We start from the raw sequence: 6287 nt of genomic DNA on the forward strand, positions 1-6287 counted from the left end.
GCGGGGACGAGGACGAGACAGGCGCTCGCTTAGGGGCCGCTCGCTCCCTCTCCCGCGTGGACGCTTGTAACCCCCTACTGCAAGCACACCCGACCTGGGCGCGGGACGAACACGAAGGCCGCGGGATTCCCACCTCTCTCACGCCGGTCTCCGGCCGCCTCGCTCTCCCCCCTTCGCGCTCGCCCTCGCGCTCGACCCATCTGGGCTGGGGCACGCGGCGACATTCACTCGTCGGCCCAGGGACCCCCCGGTCTCGAAACGCCGACAGCATGTGTTTAAGCAAAAGTAAGTATAAATGGTAATACTAGGCATGAGAGGTAAAACTAGATACAAGAAAGAAATAGATACGCATATCTAAAAATAAGGAATATAAAACATCTAGTTACCTTAGTCATGGGTGGGGAAATTTGGGTCCAAAATATTTACTAACCCACTTGGCAATAAGCTTGGTCCAATATGATGTATCCCATGATATACATCCCTAATTTGCCAAGTCTCCAAATTTCCCGAAGTCCTTCGGACTAATCACTTCCCTTTCGGGATCCAAACCTTCTTGGTGCTTTTCATAGTTGAAATTATTTCCTTTGGCACCCAGATGCGTTTGGCCCCCTTTCCTTTGTTGGCTTGCTTGTTGGCCTTGATTGCTATCACCTTTCCATTCTTTTTCTTCTTGATTAAATATGGTGTAGCAGCCTTTTTGTCCACCTTTTTGATGTAGGTATTGGAGATTTTGCTTGATGGCTTTTGCTTGAGCTTTTGCCTTTGCTTATCCTCGGTCATCGCCTTGCATTAGAAAGACTTATGGCCTTCCTTGTGACATAGCCTACAAATCACTATTTCTCCCTCTACAGGCTTGTTCACTCCCGCAGTGGTGTTATCCTGTGGAGGTCGGATTTGTTTGGCTTTGCCTTTCTTGTCATACAAAGCCTTGCCAAGGCGAGCCACTTCTTGTCTTAATTGCTCATTTTCCTTTGCAACCTCATCCGAACATGTTTCTACAACAATATTCTCAACAAGAACTTGGTTGCAGGAGTTAAATCATCAATTAAGTCAAAGCAAGAAGTAGAAGCATCCTTTTTAATAATTTCAGGAATTTCAACTAAAGCTGCTCCTGGGGTGCTACCAATGTTTTCTAGCTTAATAGTTAGCTCATTATTGTGTATGCTAAGAATTTCCATTTTCTCTAGCAAATTTTCAATAGTATCTTGGGAGCTAGCTAACTTAGCCTTAAGTTTTTCATTCTTTTTAATGAGGACATCATTAGTAGCAGTGGATGGAGCACTAGACTCTAATAGCTCAATTTTAGTTGACAGTTCACAATTTAAGTTTGCAAAAGTTTCAAATTTTTCTAGCAAACCTTTATAATCATTTTGGGAGCTAATCAACTTATTTTTGAAAGTTTTAAGTTGAGCTTTTTGCTTAGTGCAAACATCCTGGAAAAATTTAACGGCTTCCGCAAGTTCATCTACGGAGGGTTTTCCCTCACCATCATCATCACTACTACTATCATCACTAGAGGATGGAATGCTCATTTTACCTCTTGCCATAAGGCATTTGTGTGATGAGCGTGATGAGGACCGGTGGCTGCGCGTCCTTCGAGGTTCATCTTCACTTGAAGAATCATCCCAAATTCTAACACTTGTTAGCGCCTTGCCTTTGCTCCTCTCCTTTTTGGGTTCGACCATAGTTGGACAGTTGTCCCTGAAGTGGCCCTTCTCCCCGCATGCGAAGCATCCCTTCTTTCTTTGCTTTTTCCTGTCAATGTTGAAGAGAAGATCCTCTACCTGCAGGGGCACACCCATTAGATTAATCTTGCGGATCATCCCCATTATCTTTCCGACGCGTCGGATTGTTTTTTTGTCCTCGGAGGATGATGTGCATGGTTGATCATCTTCATCATCATCACTTTCTTCTTCTTCCTCTTCTTCACTTGAGAAACTTGGAGTGGGAGCCTTCTTTTTGCCCTTCCTTTTATCACATGCAAAGGCATATGGCCTTGAGGAAGTTGGCTCCTCTCCCTGACACATTTTTCGTGACATCTCAAAAGCCGTGATTTTCCCAATCACAATGGTCGGGGTCATATTACTCAAGTCCTCCATGTTGTGAAGGATGGTGATGATGCTCCCATATCTTCGTTGTGGTAGCAGGGAGATAATCTTCCTTACAATGTCCGCATCACCTAGCTTATTTATGCCAATAGAGTTGAGCTCATTTATGATTAGATTTAAACGAGAATACATGTCTCTAACAAGCTCATCATCTCTCATAGCAAAAGAATTATACTCATTTAAGACTAGGCAATGTTTTTGCTCACGGACATTTGATGTGCCGTCATGGAGCTCATGCAATTTTAGCCAAATCTCACTAGCAGTTTTCAAGGTAAATACTTGATTAAAAATATCCATGCTAAGAGATTCATACAAGCAATTTTTGTCTCTAGCATTTAAATGAATTTCTTTTTCCTCACTCGTAGTGGGTTTCTCGGGATTCTTGGGGGGGGGTTCATCCCGTCACGAGTGACTCGCCAAACACCTAGATCAACAGTCTCTAGGTAACAAGCCATTCTAGCACTATAATATGGGAAATTAGTGCCGTCGAAGTGTGGTGGCTTATGGGTATCCATCCCTTCCTCTAAAAAGCGTCGGCACTTTTAGCGGTGAAGCTAAAGCGTTTCAAATGAGCCAAACCAGGCTCTAATACCACTTGTAGGAAACGGGTGACGCCTAAGAGGGGGTGAATTAGGACTTCTAAAACTTTCGCTAAACTAGGCCACAAATAAATCCTTAGAGCAAAACCTATGCAAATAGTCAAACAAGAAAGTGCAAACTAGGTTTTGTCTAAGTGTTGCTATCTCTACCGCAATGGCTAAGTTTCAATCTACACTAAATAAGTATGTATACAAGATTGAAACTTAAATGCTTAATATAAATGTGGAAACTTAAAGAGCAAAGTAGAGAAGCAAAGTCTCGTGGATGACGCCGGTATTTTTACCGAGGTATCCGAAACCGCGCAAGGTCCCGACTAATCCTCATTGGTGCCCCTACGCAAAGGGAAGCCCACGCGAGGGCCAAGCACCTCGGTCGAGTAACTCCGTAGAGAGCCGCGGGCCTTCTCCACACGCAAGTGGTGCTCCGCTTCCGGCTCCTCTCGGACGCTCCCCGTCGTCTCCACTATCGAGCTTCCAACTGAAACGCCGCGGGCCTCGTTCCCTCCGGTACACGGTGGCGGCCATGACACAAACGCGGTAGTCACGGTCTCGCAAGACTCTGGCCCCACTCGGTACAATTACAACGGCTCGTGCAAGAGCCGAGGGGTTGTGAGGTTTATCTAAACTCACTCAACAATCTAGGGTTCACCTAGAGCAAGCGCTAAAGCGGTCTAACTAACCTAAGCACGTCGCAAAGCACCTACGCTAATCACCGAGTGATTCTATTAAGCACTTGGGTGTAAGAGCACTTGGGAATGTCTACTATATGCCTTGGTATGTCTCTTGGGCTCTCACACTTGGAAATGACCGGTTGGGGTGTATTTATAGCCCCCAACCCAAATAGAGCCATTGGAGAAAAGCTGCTCCTTCTCTACGGCACATCGGACAGTCCGGTGGTGCACCAGACAGCGCACTATAGCCTGCCCGGTGTGCCTAGCCGTTGCCCTGTCAGCGCAGGTGACCGTTGGCGCCGCAGGCTTTCCACACCGGACAGTCCGGTCCTCACACCGGACAGTCCAGTGGTCTTCTCTCCGGGTGCCACCTGGAACTAGCCGTTGGGCTGCGGTTCCCTGCTGCACCGGACAGTCCAGCGTGTGGGCACCTGACAGTCCGGTGCGCCACCGGACAGTCCGGTGCTCCACGCACAGACAGTCCGCAGGCAGCACACGCCTTCAATCTTGGACTTTTCTTTGATCTTCTTAATCTCTTCTTTTGAGGTGTTGCTTTCCTCAATTCCTTAGTCCAAGTAATTTTTGCATCCTGTGAACTACAAACATAAACACTAGAGAAACTTATTAGTTCACGGATTGTGTTGATCATCAAACACCAAAACTCAATTAGCCAAATGGCCCGGGGTCCATTTTCCTTACAGTCGGCTATAACACCATCTGTCGGGCACCGTAATTAGGGGTACCCCCAACACTCCTAAACACGGCTGGTAAACACCGTCAGCACAAACTGCAAAGACTGATGGGCACGGTTCAGGTCAAGACCTCGTCTACCAAGGGACGCAATCTCGCCTCACCCGAGCCCGGCCTCGGGCGAGAACAGTAGTCCCGGACGAATTCACGCCTCGCCCGAGGGCCTCCTCAGGCAGTGGGCGCACCCTCGGCTCGCCCGAAGCCCAGCTCGGGCAGGCTTCGTTGTGAAGCAACCTTGGCCAAATCGCCTTCCCAACCGACCGTGTCGTAGGCGCCTTCAATGCGAAGACCGCCTGACACCTTATCCTGACACGCGCTTCTCAGTCGGCAAGGTCGAAGTGACCGCAATCAATTCGCCCTTTCACTGACCGACCTGACAGGAAAACAGCGTCGCTCGCCCCGCTCCGACTGCTGTGCCACCCACTCGGGTAAGGCTGACAACAGCCAAGTTCAGCCTCGGGCGCAACAGGAAGCTCCGCCTCGCCCGACCTTAGGCCTCGGCCTCGGGAGGAGGTCTTCGCCTCGCCCGACCTCAAGACTCGGCCTTAGCCTCGGCCTCGAGAGGAGGTCTCCTCCTTGCCCGATCCCAGGGCTTGGCCTCAGCCTCGGCCTCGGGAGGAATCGCGTCCTCGCCCGACCCCGGCCTCGGCCTCAGGAGAAGTCTCCGCCTCGCCCGACCTTGTACTCGGACCGACCGCGCCACATGGGATACATCATTACCCTACCCCTAGCTAGCTCAGGCTATAAGGGAACAAGACCGGCGTCCCATCTGGCTCGCCCCGGTAACAGGTAATGATGGTCCCCCGCGTGCGTCCGTGACATCGGTGGTTCTCAGCCCCGTACGGAAGCAAGGAGACGTCAGCAGGATCCCAGCCGCACCGCCAGCTGTGCTTCTACGAGGCTCAAGCACTTCTCCGACGGCCACGTTATCGCGTACGCAGGGCTCAAGCACTTCTCCGACAGCCACGTTGGCATGTACACAGGGCTCAGGCACTTCTCTGCCAGACACGTTAGCGCATAGCTACACCCCCATTGTACATCTCGACCCTCTCCTTGCATCTATAAAAGGGAGGTCTAGGGCCTTCTTGCGGGGGGTTTGCGCGGGGAGAACGAGCAAACGAACAGGCTCACTCTCTCTCTCTCTCTCGCGACGCTTGTAACCCCTACTACGAGCACACCCCCCGGCGCGAGATAATACAAGCCGCTTTCCCCTTGTGTTCCATCTTACGCAAACCCATCTGGGCAGGGGCACGCAGCGACAAATTTACTGGTTGGCTTATGGACCCCCCGGGTCCAAAACGCCGACACCACCTAACTCTGACGCCATTCATTGGGCCCCACCCAACTTATGTATGATGGCTATGCATAGGCCGTCGGACGTAATAGTATTAATTTCGTCTGCTACCAGGAAATCGTTGAAAATAACCTAGACTTACTTTTGATAGCTCCCTGTTAGCCATCAGATATTGACCTTTGCCCTTTGGTACCACTTTATTTCCTCTTCACGGAGAAGCTGAGCTAGCCTACTCTGAAGGAAATTGCGAAGATCTACCTATGATGTACTCAATGGAACCGATTCAGCTCGCTTATCAATTTCATCAAGCCACATTCACATTTACAAACCACTTTTCACATTTACATTAAAAACATAGAGTGCAAATGTTGGCAATGCTAATATTCGAGATCTAGTTGATTAGTGTTCTATCGACTACCTCCCACTGGACTATAGCTGGCGAAGAGGTTGTTCGCCCACAAAGTCGTATCATCGTCTTAGACAGATTGATCTCCTAGTTAGTGCTGCAACCATCGGAGGCGGGGTTTGGAAACCCTAGAAAACAAATCCAGATATTAAACACTAAGTTTGCTATGTTCATCTAGAGTTTTTTTGTTACACTGCTACATTGATATACTATAATTGGCTAAGTTTTGCTACATTGATAGACTATAATTCAGGGGCGGACGAAAGGGGGGCAAAGTGGGCCATGGCCCCCTCAAATTTTTATAACCTTTTAGGGCTAGTTTGGGAACTCCAATTTCCTAAGGCATTACTATTTTCCCAAGGGAAAATGAACTAATTTTCCTTGAAAAAATGGAAATCCATTGGGAAAATGTGGTTCTCAAACTAGCCCTTAGATCTCTTTTGGAACAAAGAAAAATTA

The sequence above is a fragment of the Zea mays genome, chromosome 2, assembly GCF_902167145.1.
Source record: "Zea mays cultivar B73 chromosome 2, Zm-B73-REFERENCE-NAM-5.0, whole genome shotgun sequence".
NCBI classification, from domain to species: Eukaryota; Viridiplantae; Streptophyta; class Magnoliopsida; order Poales; family Poaceae; genus Zea; species Zea mays.